The sequence below is a fragment of the Procambarus clarkii genome, chromosome 60 (genome assembly GCF_040958095.1).
Source record: "Procambarus clarkii isolate CNS0578487 chromosome 60, FALCON_Pclarkii_2.0, whole genome shotgun sequence".
NCBI lineage: Eukaryota > Metazoa > Arthropoda > Malacostraca > Decapoda > Cambaridae > Procambarus > Procambarus clarkii.
Window position 1 is genome coordinate 16,833,610 of NC_091209.1, and position 14,727 is coordinate 16,848,336.

Genomic DNA, 14,727 nt, shown 5'->3' on the forward strand with positions numbered 1-14,727 from the left:
TATTGTATGTGTAGTCATGTGTTGTCTTCCTCTCTATTCCCCTGTGTGTGTACTCACCTAGTTGTGCTTGCGGGGGTTGAGCTCTGGCTCTTTGGTCCCGCCTCTCAACTATCAATCAACAGGTGTACAGGTTCCTGAGCCTATTGGGCTCTATCATATCTACACCTGAAACTGCGTGTGTGTGTGTGTGTGTGTGTGTACTCACCTAGTTGTACTCACCTAGTTGTGTCTGCAGGATCGAGCATTGACTCTTGGATCCCGCCTTTCGAGCATCGGTTGTTTACAGCAATGACTCCTGTCCCATTTCCCTATGATACCTGGTTTTAAAATTATGAATAGTATTTGCTTCCACAACCTGTTCCTGAAGTGCATTCCATTTTCCCACTACTCCCACGCTAAAAGAAAACTTTCTAACATCTCTGTGACTCATCTGAGTTTCAAGCTTCCATCCATGTCCCCTCGTTCTGTTACTATTCCGTGTGAACATTTCGTCTAAGTCCATTCTGTCAATCCCTCTGAGTATCTTATACGTTCCTATCATGCCCCCCCTCTCCCTTCTTCTTTCTAGTGTCGTAAGGCACAGTTCCCTCAGGCGCTCCTCATACCCCATCCCTCGTAGCTCTGGGACGAGTCTCGTTGCAAACCTCTGAACCTTTTCCAGTTTCATTATATGCTTCTTCAGATTGGGACTCCATGATGAGGCGGCATACTCTAAGACTTGACCTCACGTAGGCAGTGTAAAGCGCCCTAAATGCCTCCTTACTTAGGTTTCTGAATGATGTTCTAACTTTTGCCAGTGTAGAGTACGCTGCTGTCGTTATCCTATTTATATATGTGCCTCAGGAGATAGATTAGGTGTTACGTCCACCCCCAGGTCTCTTTCACCCATCGTTACAGGTAGGCTGTTCCCCTTCATTGTGTACTGTCCCTTTGGTCTCCTATCTCCTAGTCCCATTTCCATAACTTTACATTTGCTCGTGTTGAACTCCAGTAGCCATTTCTCTGACCATCTCTGCAACCTGTATAGTTTACTCCTGAACATAGTCAATGATTAAAGTATACTCTCGCTGTATATACAATACAGGGATATTTGGCAACTGGTATTTAGTATTATTTTGCTATGAAAAGCTATTCTTATTAAGTAAATTCAAGTGTTGACCAGACCACACACTAGAAGGTGAAGGGACGACGACGTTTCGGTCCGTCCTGGACCATTCTCAAGTCGATTGTCTCACAATCGAGACTTGAGAATGGTCCAGGACGGACCGAAACGTCGTCGTCCCTTCACCTTCTTATGTGTGGTCTGGTCAAACATACTTTAGCCACGTTATTGTGACTCCTTGCCTGCAAATTCAAGTCATTAAAAAGCTATTCTTATTAAGTAAATTCAAGTCATTGAAAAGCTATTTTTATTAAGTAAATTAAAAGTCATTGAAAAGTGAACAATTGCAAATTTAAAAGGGATTTAGTTCAGGATTTACGACGCTGAACTTGAAGCGATTACTCTCGATTTGTTTTTGTTTTATCAAATTTTGATGAAATAAGTAAACAATAAACAAACACAGGCTGTACATGCGCATAAGAAACAATTACAAAAACAAACTTATCTCCCTAAAATTAAAACTTGATATCGTGAGCTTATATTATTTAGATATCATAAATGAAGCAAATACGACTTCCAGCAAATTTACGCTCTTTTTCGATGATAATAAATGTTTTTTTCAATAATATTTTCTTGCAAAACTCATCAAATGAGGTTAAAAAAAAGATAAAAGTTAATATAAATTATATTTATTGGCAATATATATATATATATATATATATATATATATATATATATATATATATATATATATATATATATATATATATATATATATTTGTTTTTTGTTTTACATAGTTTTCATACAAAATCATAAATCTATAAAAACACATAATTTTGAAGAACTGTGAAGCTTCACCGCCGACTTTCCCGACAGTGAACCAGCATTGACTCAGGCATGAGTGAGGCAAAAGTGAGTTAACTGTGACGTAGGTACTGACGACTCAGCGATGAGTCTCGCGTCTCAAGAATGATGAGTAAAGTAACGGGGAACCAAACACAGAAAACGGGGGACTCTAATGCTGCTAAACAATGCCTTACCAGGTAACGGTAAAAGTACGTTGGTGGACTGAACGGGGATACAAATAACGGTACAGTAACGGGGAATTAATCAACAGTATCTCTCGAGAGCAACATATAATGAACGTCATCAGTGTTGATTCATTGTATCATTAGCGTCATCAATGTTGCTTCATTGTATCATTAAGGTCATTTACCCAGATTTGCCTTGTTTGCGTTGGAGGGTGGGTGGGTAATAGGTACATCCCTTACCCACATATAATAGGGGGACAGAGGACCGTGATGGCCGATTTCCCTCCCCACGTCTTAGAATAGGAAGACGATATTGTGGCGGATGGGTCTACATAGAGAGGGAAGAGACGACTGTCACGTGTTTCCTCGTCTTGGGAGACTGGGAAGGCGGCGCCAGAGACCACTAAACACAAGAGGAAGACGGCACAAGTCTTCATGGTGGTGGTGGTACTGTGGTGCTGTGGTGGTGGTGGTGTGGTGGTGGTGGTGCTGTGGTGGTGGTGGTGGTGCTGTGGTGCTGTGGTGGTGCTGTGGTGGTGGTGCTGTGGTGGTGCTGTGGTGGTGGTGGTGATGTACCTGTGGGTAGGGAAAGCAAGGACAACATTAGTGCAGAATGGTTTTGTATATATTGGTAATGCAGTTGAATGATGTAAATCTGTATATTGTCTCTTGATCTCTCTACCTGTAGTTGGTGGCTCATATGTAGGGTAAACATAGTAGGGAATACTGTTGTATTTAATATATATAGCAATCCTATTATGAATTTACTGAGAGTGCAGATGTATTCCCGGGGATGAATTAGATACACCTGGCGATACAGCACATACACCTGGCGAGGGAGGGTGTTAGAGTGTTGTATTCTATACTCCAGCGTGTTATATAGACCTGCAGTGGGGGTGGGGGGGGGTGCCACCACCACTCAACCCTCTCCTCCCCCTCTTTCTTTAATATAGACCCGTATCCCATTATGTCTGTTACGGCCCTCTCGGGTCGCAACTGAGTTCGTACTCTGATGTTATTAGAGGAAGTTGTATCCGGCCCCAAGCCAGTAGTGGCTTTCAAGGGATGAGATCCGTGACGCAAGTAACTTAAAGGGGAAGGGAAATAAAGTTAAGAACTTAAGATTATAATTGTTCCCATCACCAATAAATAATATAAGATTACACAGGGGGAGGGATATTAACACTGCACAAGGGAATTATTTACACAATTGTCTTCTCCTGAAGACTCTGGATCCAAACTCTCGGTGCCAAGTCCTCGGTGCTTTCGTGGTCTCTTGACGAATCCTTCGACCAAGCTGAGTCTACCCCAAACACAGGCCAGCCAAAACACAGTTCCACTGGGGGCACCGCCGTGGAGGCCGTCAACCACAAGTCCAGCAGGTCTGCTGGCAGGTTCCGGATCAGCGACGCTGGTCAGGCCACTCCACGAGCGATACTAGGGTAGCGCCCTAGTCAGGAGCCTCGTGTGATACCACAAATCACTCTCCTGTCCTCAATACCCCAGTGGATAATCGTCTCCAGCAGTCGGTCCCGGGTAAGACAATCCTTCACTGCCACTTCACAGGCAGGGTAACACCACAGTGTTCCTCCGGGAGACGACTCACAGCTGCTACAGCAAAGCACAAGGTATGGGGACAGCTGCCTTGGGTAGACTGACTCAACTTCCATCACAGCAGTCCCAGGTCGACTCTGTAAGCAGACACGTCATCAATAACAGGGACACTAAAGCACCTCACTTACAGGCTCAGACACAAACGCCCGACGTATCCACTCCATAGAATACGCCCGACGTATCCACTCCATAGAATACGCCCGACGTATCCACTCCATCTGTCGTATCCGCGACAGATGGCGCTGTCGTCTGAGCACCACCTCACCAGAGGTCAGCAGCGGCTGTGTTGTGAGCTGAACCGGTCTGGAAACTGGCCCTTGTGGCCAGTACACCTTGTCCTCACCAGGTGTCGTCGTCCATTTGGTGGGGGTTTCGGGAGCTGACCCACAGATGGCGCGGTCGTCACTGCTCTGGGCTCGGACGCTGGATCCGGGTTCGTAACAGTCTCACGTGCACTTCAATAGTCATTGTTATCGTAATTAACTCTTTTTGATCACTGAAAAGCCGTAAACTAATTTGGGAAAAGATTTAATGTTTGTCGTGTTTGAGAACGAAGCAGAAGTTTGAGTCGAGTACTGGATGGGTTAGGACAAGTGAAAAGAGAAAATTAGAAATCGATATAAAATCCTTGTTATGCTTTGCTCGTCCAGTAACCCGATACGTCTCGGAGAAAGAGCGAAAGATTCTCACTCTGCTCTCTTCTTCTTCGCTCTAATTCACTGGATTTTCGGGCGAGTGTACGTGGGTGTTTATCTTAAGGTTATCTTGAGTTGATTTCGGGGCTTTAGTGTCCCCGCGGCCCGGTCCTCTACCAGGCCTCCACCCCCAGGAAGCAGCCCGTGACAGCTGACTAACTCCCAGGTACCTATTTTACTGCTAGGTAACAGGGGCATAGGGTGAAAGAAACTCTGCCCCATTGTTTCTCGCCGGCGCCTGGGATCGAAGCCAGGACCACAGGATCACAAGTGCTGTCTGCTCGGCCGACCGGCTCCAAGTCGGCTCCGGCCGACTAGTCTCCTGAGACTGATGGATTCCTTCTGTGTTCTTGGCCTTCGATGCTCCTTGTCTAGGTAAGCCTCACCAACTGAGCGTCTGTGGCTCTCAGCTTTGTGTGTGTGTGAATTATAGGGTTGGTCCTTAACTTTAGAGGCTACGTCGTTCTTATATTGTTTGTATTGTTACTAACCTTGCGTGTGCACGCTCATTCTTTGTTGTCCACGTTTGTTTCTTTAATCTCATTTTTAATCTCATATCTTGTTTTCCCGCGTATTTTGTATCCATGCTTCTTGTTTGATGTTGGCTTTCTTACTATTGTATGTGTAACCATGTGTTGTCTTCCTCTCTATTCCTGTGTGTGTACTCACCTAGTTGTGCTTGCGGGGGTTGAGCTCTGGCTCTTTGGTCCCGCCTCTCAACTATCAATCAACAGGTGTACAGGTTCCTGAGCCTATTGGGCTCTATCATATCTACACCTGAAACTGCGTGTGTGTGTGTGTGTGTGTGTGTGTGTGTGTGTGTGTGTGCGCGCGCGCACGTGTACTCACATATTACAGATCACCAAAGAGTCGAACATCATAAAAGGTTGAAAAAAACCCACATAAGACAAAGGGGAAAACTTTGATATGTAATGTGGAAGTAAGAGAGTATTACAGTGTGTGGCTGTGAGCAGCGGGGTTGGTTGACAGTGTTGCTCTTGAGCACTCCTCTTGAGCACTCCTCTTGAGCACTCCTCTTGAGCTGTGGAGCAACATCACTACACACAACCCGGTCTCACACCACTTACCAGGAAACACAAACCGAAACTGTCTCTATTTTCCGCTTGTTACAACTTGTAATAAAGTTGTTACATCTTGGCTTAACGTGTTTATGGTTTATGACGTATTAGAGCGTTGTTACAACTTGCTATATTGGTTGTTATAACTGGTTAGGTGTTAAAACTTGTTCAAACGTTGTACCAACGTCGTAGTTTCGGTGTGTGTTTGACGGGATATATATATAATTAGCTAGTCACAGCATTTGTATTTTCCAGTGCTTGCACAAACGCTAAGAGGATGTGTTTACTCTAATGGCCCTTTATATCCGCCGTAACTCTTGGTCAGTTTGTGGCAGTGACACTGTATCTCACTATCTAGCATGGTGATGGTGATTCAATAACCAGTTAGACAAGGGAGAGAAAAAAAAAGTCTGGAATGACACAGTGAATTGATGATGATAGAACAAAAGATATCTCATCAATACACACAGAAATCACAATAGCGTGATGCATCAAATGAAGAGTCGTAGGTCAGTCGATTAAGGCAACATTTGGGATGCTTCCGGACGTAGGTTCGAATCCTCGTCACGGCCCTTGTGGATTTGTTCATAACTCATCAATGACAGAGAGAGAAACACGGTATTTTAACAGAGACAATGGTGACCCAAGAAGTGGGGATAAATAAATAATGAGTGATAAATTAACATTAAGTGATGCGAACGGGGACTTCACTCCCCTCCAACGGCGCGAGAGGGGACTTCACTCACCCTCCAACGGCGTGAGAGAGGACTTCACTCCCCTCCAACGGCGCGAGAGGGGACTTCACTCCCCCTCCAACGGCGTGAGCGGGGACTTCCCTACCCCTCCAACGGCGTGAGCGGGGACTTCCCTACCCCTCCAACGGCGTGAGCGGGGACTTCCCTACCCCTCCAACGGCGCGAGCGGGGACTTCACTACCCAATCAAGCCGTCGCTGCCCGGGTAGACAGCTGTGTTGGTGTCGACGTCGGGGCAGAGGATGTAGATGATGCAGACCTTGTACTTGATGGTGGAGGGTGTGACGACCGGAGGAGCCGGGGTGGTGGTGGCGGCCGAGGTGGACGGCTCCGGTGGAGGCAGGAGCTGGGGGGCCGGGGCGGCCTGGCACCCCCTGAAGCAGGCAGCGGCCGCCACCAGTACCAGCAGGAGGGTAGGATAGGGGCTCGTCATGCTACAGCCGCTGGGGTGCTCTCTCTGGGAGAGGGAAAGGAAAGTCGAGTAACGGTGGATGAACGTCGTTTGCCCATCATTGTTAACTTCTGCCCAACGTTACTCTTAGATATTGTGGCCACTTGTGCAATGCTCCACCCACCCCCCCACCCCCAGGGGAGCCGGTCGGCCGAGCGGACAGCACGCTGGACTTGTGATCCTGTGGTCCTGGGTTCGATCCCAGGCGCCGGCGAGAAACAATGGGCAAAGTTTCTTTCACCCTATGTCCCTGTTACCTAGCAGTAAAATAGGTACCTGGGTGTTAGTCAGGTGTCATGGGCTGCTTCCTGGGGGTGGAGGCCTGGTCGAGGACCGGACCGCGGGGACACTAAAGCCCCGAAATCATCTCAAGATCTCTCCCACCCCCCCAGGTCCTAGCAGCAGCCGCGACACCGTACTTAATATTGACAATATAAAAGCTACCTAAAAACAAAAGGCCCGGGGAGCTAACTGGCAGGGAAGAGGCCGAATGCCAAATAGCTATTCCTTTTGTGGAAATATTTACAAAGATACTAAAACAGCTCAAGAGAGTGAACAGTGACAAGTGGCAAATACCTGGCCAGGTTTCAAGACAGGTGCAATGTGCCTCAAACTATTGTCGTCACCTTGGGAGATCGCTGACACGCCGGGTTAGGCAGCAGACACGCTGGTGAGGCAGCAGACACGCCGGGTGAGGCAGCAGAAGCAGACAGTGAGGCAAGAGTGTGAAGCACACATAAGACGCACCGGGTGAGGCAGCAGAGACGCACCTGGAGTGTGAGATCTGGATGGTCGAGAGATCTTATATACCGTCCAGGTAATTAATATACATACCAGTACAAGGATGTTGCGTCTTCTCAGCCCGCCTCTTCATCCTAACACATCTGAAATGTTCGAGCTCTCACATCTGACTAGGTGTAAACAGTAACACAGTAACTGTTCACTGTAACTTATCACAGTAACTTAACTGTAACTTAACACATATGAGGATGTGTTTCATTTGTTACCGTTTGTTGTGGGTGGCGCTGCTGTCGTGGTCAGTAATGCGAAGACCCAAGCGGAAGCCCGAGTCAGGTGACAGTGTTGAGATGCACGATCAGAGAAAAGGTGCCAATGATTTTTTCAATCAGAAGTCTCACTTATCCGTAGTGATCCGTCCTTAACCGGTGTTCCGGTACTAAAGCCATCGATACTTCTTCAACCGGTTGCTTGCCAGGTTTGTGGGGGGAGCCTTCAGTGAACCCCCCCCCCCGTTATCCCTGGCTGTCTGGGTTTAGGTGTGTAGGTACTTCCTCGTAGGGGCGGACCTCTGCTCTTGGGCCCCATCATTCTCAGTTGTCGGTCATCTAAACTAATATTGCCAGAGCTTCTAGATTTGAATCATATCTAGATATACTTTGTGTTATCTCTAACTGCCTCGCTGCTCTTAGGTTAAGGAGGTGCTTTATTAGATATTTTGTCTTATCTATTTAGGGTGAGAGATAGAGAGATAGAGAGAGAGAGAGAGAGAGAGAGAGAGAGAGAGAGAGAGAGAGAGAGAGAGAGAGAGAGAGAGAGTGTGTGTGTGTGTGTGTGTGTGTGTTGTCTCTTCCTATTTCATTCAGCTACCAATAATCAGAGGAAAAAACACACACCAAAGGCCAATGACAAACACTTTAAAGAAAACTTAAATGTTTATTCTGAAAACTTTGTATCACAGGAGTCCTTACTCACTGCCTCATAATGTAACAGTCAGCGATGGGTGAGGATGAAACAGTAGTGAGGCAATGGTGAGTTAACGGTAAACAGTAAGTTAATAGTAACTCCCCCCGTCTGTTAGAGAACGGTGAGGCAACGGTGACTATAGCTGAAAATTAACAACGGTGATTCAACAACGGTGAAGTGATGATGTTTGAGACGATGATAAAAAGGGGAATGACTTCACTGTGACCCAATATACAGTGAACGAAAAAGGGAACTACTCAATAGTCTCAGCAGAGTCCAGACTGTCTCAGTAGCGTCCGGACCGTCTCAGCAAGAGTCCGGACCGTCTCAGCAGAGTCCGGACCGTCTCAGCAAGAGTCCGTACCGTCTCAGCAAGAGTCCGGACCGTCTCAGCAGAGTCCGGACCGTCTCAGTAGCGTCCGGACCGTCTCAGCAAGAGTCCGTACCGTCTCAGCAAGAGTCCGGACCGTCTCAGCAGAGTCCGGACCGTCTCAACAGAGTCCGGACCGCCTCAACAGAGTCCGGACCGTCACAGCAAGAGTCCGGACCGTCTTAGTAGCGTCCGGACCGTCTCAGCAAGAGTCCGGACCGTCTCAGCAGAGTCCGGACCGTCTTAGTAGCGTCCGGACCGTCTCAGCAAGAGTCCGGACCGTCTCAGCAGAGTCCGGACCGTCTCAGCAGAGTCCGGACCGCCTCAGCAAGAGTCCGGACCGCCTCAACAGAGTCCGGACCGTCTCAGCAAGAGTCCGGACCGCCTCAACAGAGTCCGGACCGTCTGAACAGAGTCCGGACCGTCTGAACAGAGTCCAGACCGTCTCAACAGAGTCGTCAACAGAGCTGGCGTTACTGTCCTCCCCAGAAGGCTGGACTGGTGTAATTAATACTGCCACACAGTACTGGGGGGATAATATCCTCGAAGCCAGGAACACAATTCCACTTGCCGAAGAAGTTCGGCAGCAATTTGGAATTGGTTAAGATAATGGGAAATGGGAAGAAGCGGGCGGGGCGGGTGGAGTTCCCCTGAGGGACTTGAGCCAGCGGGTACGCTGACACCACCGCAAGGCACAGAAGGCCCGCGAGCTTCATGGCGATAGTGGTGGCGGTGGTGTTATCTTGAGGGTATCTTGAGATGATTTTGAGGGGCTTAGCGTCCCCGCGGCCCGGTCTTGGTGGCGGTGGTGTTATCTTGAGGGTATCTTGAGATGATTTTGGGGGGGCTTAGCGTCCCCGCGGCCCGGTGTTGGTGGCGGTGGTGTTATCTTGAGGGTATCTTGAGATGATTTTGGGGGGGCTTAGCGTCCCCGCGGCCCGGTGTTGGTGGCGGTGGTGTTATCTTGAGGGTATCTTGAGATGATTTTGAGGGGGCTTAGCGTCCCCGCGGCCCGGTCTTGGTGGCGGTGGTGTTATCTTGAGGGTATCTTGAGATGATTTTGGGGGGGCTTAGCGTCCCCGCGGCCCGGTCTTGGTGGCGGTGGTGTTATCTTGAGGGTATCTTGAGATGATTTTGGGGGGGCTTAGCGTCCCCGCGGCCCGGTCTTGGTGGCGGTGGTGTTATCTTGAGGGTATCTTGAGATGATTTTGAGGGGCTTAGCGTCCCCGCGGCCCGGTCTTGGTGGCGGTGGTGTTATCTTGAGGGTATCTTGAGATGATTTTGGGGGGGCTTAGCGTCCCCGCGGCCCGGTCTTGGTGGCGGTGGTGTTATCTTGAGGGTATCTTGAGATGATTTTGAGGGGGCTTAGCGTCCCCGCGGCCCGGTCTTGGTGGCGGTGGTGTTATCTTGAGGGTATCTTGAGATGATTTTGAGGGGGCTTAGCGTCCCCGCGGCCCGGTCTTGGTGGCGGTGGTGGTGGCTGCCGTGTGACGCTGGTGGAGCTGGAGAAGCAAAGACAAGTTTAGAGCGGAAATATTTGTATATCTTGGAGTTATTGCCGGGAGGAAGGGGGTCGAGGCGGGGGGGGTGGTAGGGGGCGGGGAGTGTTAAGGGAGGGAGGGAGGGGGGGGGTGAGTGGAGGGGGGGTAACAATGGGTTTTGTTTTCCAATCTATATCATTCTCTTCTTTCATTCTTAAGCTTGATTTATAATTGTATTTATAACTATTTATGTGGATATTGTATTTTTTGTGTGCTTATTGTATTTGTAGTATTTGCTCTCTTTGTCTCTCTCTCTCTTTCTCTCTCTCTCTGCCTGTCTCTCTCTCTCTCTCTCTCTGCCTGTCTCTCTCTCTCTCTCTCTGTCTCTCTCTTTCTGTCTCTCTCTTTCTGTCTCTCTCTTTCTGTCTCTCTCTTTCTGTCTCTCTCTTTCTGTCTCTCTCTTTCTCTCTCTCTCTTTCTCTCTCTCTCTCTCTCTCTCTCTCTCTCTCTCTCTCTCTCTCTCTCTCTCTCTCTCTCTCTCTCTCTCTCTCTCTCTCTCTCTCTCTCTCTCTCTCTCTTTCTCCAATTATTTTTTTAATTTGACATGTACACAGAACACAAATTTTTTAGTTGAAATACCAGAAAAACACCTGGTGGGAGATCAAACACACACACACACCTGGTGGGACAGCACACACACACACACACACCTGGTGGGACAGCACACACACACACACACACCAGGTGGGACAGCAGACACACACACACCTGGTGGGACAGCAGACACACACACTCACCTGGTGGGACAGCAGACACACACACACCTGGTGGGACAGCAGACACACACACACACCTGGTGGGACAACACACACACACACACCTGGTGGGACAGCAGACACACACACACACCTGGTGGGACAACACACACACACACACCTGGTGGGACAGCAGACACACACACCTGGCGAGGGAGATTGGCCGAATGGCATTTCATTCCATCCTCTTTTTATTATATAGACCAGGAGCGGGATGGGTCCGGATCCTCTCAGCCCCCCCCACACACGCCCCCCACCAACCCACCATACGCCCCCACCAACCCCCCACACGCCCCCACCAACCCCCCACACGCCCCCACACCCATACCCCACAAGCAAGCATCCTCTGCCCCACCTGGCTAACTATCTAACTACTCCTACTTTACATTTAAGTGTATAAGAAAGCTTAATAGTTAATGTAGCTATGTTTGAAACACGTGTTGGTGGACTTGTAGACTTAAGCTGAAGTCTGAGTCACGTATGAACACTTAAGCACAGCTTGAGTATAGTCACTGATGTATACCTTGAGTATACTCACTGGTGTATACCTTGAGTATACTCACTGATGCATACCTTGAGTATAAATAATGATTCATGACTTGAGTATATACGCTAAGGTATAGCTTGAGTGTAAACACAGACTGCTTGATCACAAATGATGGTGTCATTGACCTGATTACCGGCCCATCAGGTGGTGGAGTCACGTCCGGGGCACCACCAGTACCCCACAGGACCACCAGTACCCCACAGGACCACCAGTACCCACAGGACCACCAGTACCCACAGGAACACCAGTACCCACAGGACCACCAGTACCCACAGGACCACCAGTACTCACAGGACCACCAGTACTCACAGGACCACCAGTACCCACAGGACCACCAGTACCCACAGGACCACCAGTACCCACAGGACCACCAGTACCCACAGGACCACCAGTACCCACAGGACCACCAGTACCCCACATGACCACCAGTACCCCACAGGACCACCAGTACCCACAGGACCACCAGTACCCACAGGACCACCAGTACCCACAGGACCACCAGTACCCACAGGACCACCAGTACCCACAGGACCACCAGTACCCACAGGACCACCAGTACCCACAGGACTACCAGTACCCACAGGACCACCAGTACCCACAGGACCACCAGTACCCACAGGACCACCAGTACTCACAGGACCACCAGTACTCACAGGACCACCAGTACCCACAGGACCACCAGTACTCACAGGACCACCAGTACCCACAGGACCACCAGTACCCACAGGACCACCAGTACCCACAGGACCACCAGTACCCCACAGGACCACCAGTACCCCACAGGACCACCAGTACCCACAGGACCACCAGTACCCACAGGACCACCAGTACCCACAGGACCACCAGTACCCACAGGACCACCAGTACCCACAGGACCACCAGTACCCACAGGACCACCAGTACCCACAGGACCACCAGTACCCACAGGACCACCAGTACCCCACAGGACCACCAGTACCCACAGGACCACCAGTACCCCACACTACCACCAGTACCCACAGGACCACCAGTACCCACAGGACCACCAGTACCCCACAGGACCACCAGTACCCCACAGGACCATCAGTACCCACAGGACCACCAGTACCCCACACTACCACCAGTACCCACAGGACCACCAGTACCCACAGGACCACCAGTACCCACAGGACCACCAGTACCCACAGGACCACCAGTACCCCACAGGGCCACCAGTACCCACAGGACCACCAGTACCCACAGGACCACCAGTACCCACAGGACCATCAGTACCCACAGGACCACCAGTACCCACAGGACCACCAGTACCCACAGGACCACCAGTACCCACAGGACCACCAGTACCCACAGGACCATCAGTACCCCACAGGACCACCAGTACCCCACAGGACCACCAGTACCCACAGGACCACCAGTACCCACAGTACCACCAGTACCTACAGGACCATCAGTACCCCACAGGACCACCAGTACCCCACAGGACCACCAGTACCCCACAGGACCACCAGTACCCACAGGACCACAAGTACCCACAGGACCACCAGTACCCACAGGACCACCAGTACCCACAGGACCACCAGTACCCACAGGACCACCAGTACCCACAGGACCATCAGTACCTACAGGACCACCAGTACCCACAGGACCACCAGTACCCACAGGACCACCAGTACCCACAGTACCACCAGTACCCACAGGACCACCAGTACCCACAGGACCACCAGTACCCACAGGACCACCAGTACCCCACAGGACCACCAGTACCCACAGTACCACCAGTACCTACAGGACCACCAGTACCCACAGGACCACCAGTACCCACAGGACCACCAGTACCCACAGGACCACCAGTACCCCACAGGACCACCAGTACCCACAGGACCACCAGTACCCCACAGGACCACCAGTACCCCACAGGACCACCAGTACCCACAGGACCACCAGTACCCCACAGGACCACCAGTACCCACAGGACCACCAGTACCCACAGGACCACCAGTACCCCACAGGACCACCAGTACCCACAGGACCACCAGTACCCACAGGACCACCAGTACCCCACAGGACCACCAGTACCCCACAGGACCACCAGTACCCACAGGACCACCAGTACCCACAGGACCACCAGTACCCACAGGACCATCAGTACCCACAGGACCATCAGTACCCACAGGACCACCAGTACCCACAGGACCATCAGTACCCCACAGGACCACCAGTACCCACAGGACCACCAGTACCCCACAGGACCACCAGTACCCACAGGACAATGCTGATCGCCGGTTTCACTGAATACAAATTAGTCATGAGTTTCTCGCGTGTGTTAACTAACCAATAGGGATCCCTCATACCAATAGTCGCAATGATGTATGTATATAGATATATGCATATAGATATATGTATATAGATATAGAATGTATATAGATTTAAACTAACCACCTAGCCGTTATCCTCCTGGGTGAGCTTAACCACTGCATCCCTTCTAGCCCCCCGTCAAGCTGGCAAAGTTTTGATCAGGGGCATCAATTCTTGCATCATCCCTTCCCCATCCCAGCTTAGAAAGCTTTGAGCATTATATTCGGTTGCAAACCGGCTACGGAGACTACTATGCTACAGGATCTCCTAAATGTACGTGACTGATGGAATTAACACAATGACATGTCAACACTGAATAAATAAACTCTTTATTGTCATAATATTTACAGAGAGATAACGAGGAATGGCTGACCAGCAACGTTTTTTTTTTTAGGTCAACGTTTGTGGTTCAAACGTTAGGTATATCACAATGTTTAAGGGTTGAGATCCGTGGGGGCTTCTCCCCTCGTGGGGCACTGTGTTTGCTGGGCCATGAGTTTGTTGGTGTGTGTGTGTGTGTGTGTGTGTGTGTGTGTGTGTGTGTGTGTGTGTGTGTGTGTGTGTAAGCACACACACACAACCCCCGCAAGCATAACTCACCTAGTTGTGCTTGCGGGGGTTGAGCTCTGGCTCTTTGGTCCCGCCTCTCAACCGTCAATCAACAGGTGTACAGGTTCCTGTGTGTGTGTGTCTTACCTTGTCTGTGAAGCCGTCTCTCTCTCGATAGTCATGTTTCTAGGTGAACCTGC

At 49.9% G+C, this 14,727-nt stretch overlaps 2 long non-coding RNA genes across 3 annotated transcripts in view; one reads left to right on the forward strand and one right to left on the reverse strand.

Moving 5' to 3' along the window:
- The window catches only part of LOC123766764 (uncharacterized), a 113,930-nt gene that overhangs the window by 68,863 nt on the left and 30,340 nt on the right, over positions 1–14,727 (forward strand). The gene's annotated exons all lie outside the window — the stretch shown is intronic.
- Positions 1,776–7,558, reverse strand: LOC123766762 (uncharacterized). Of its 2 annotated transcripts, XR_011223361.1 has the most exons (3): positions 7,304–7,524; positions 3,341–6,733; positions 1,776–2,710 (listed from the first exon to the last, which is right to left on the reverse strand). It is a non-coding gene; the product is annotated as an uncharacterized lncRNA (long non-coding RNA). The 2 variants fall into 2 exon arrangements; XR_006773856.2 differs by lacking the exon at positions 1,776–2,710 and having other exon boundaries at positions 3,245–6,733; positions 7,304–7,558.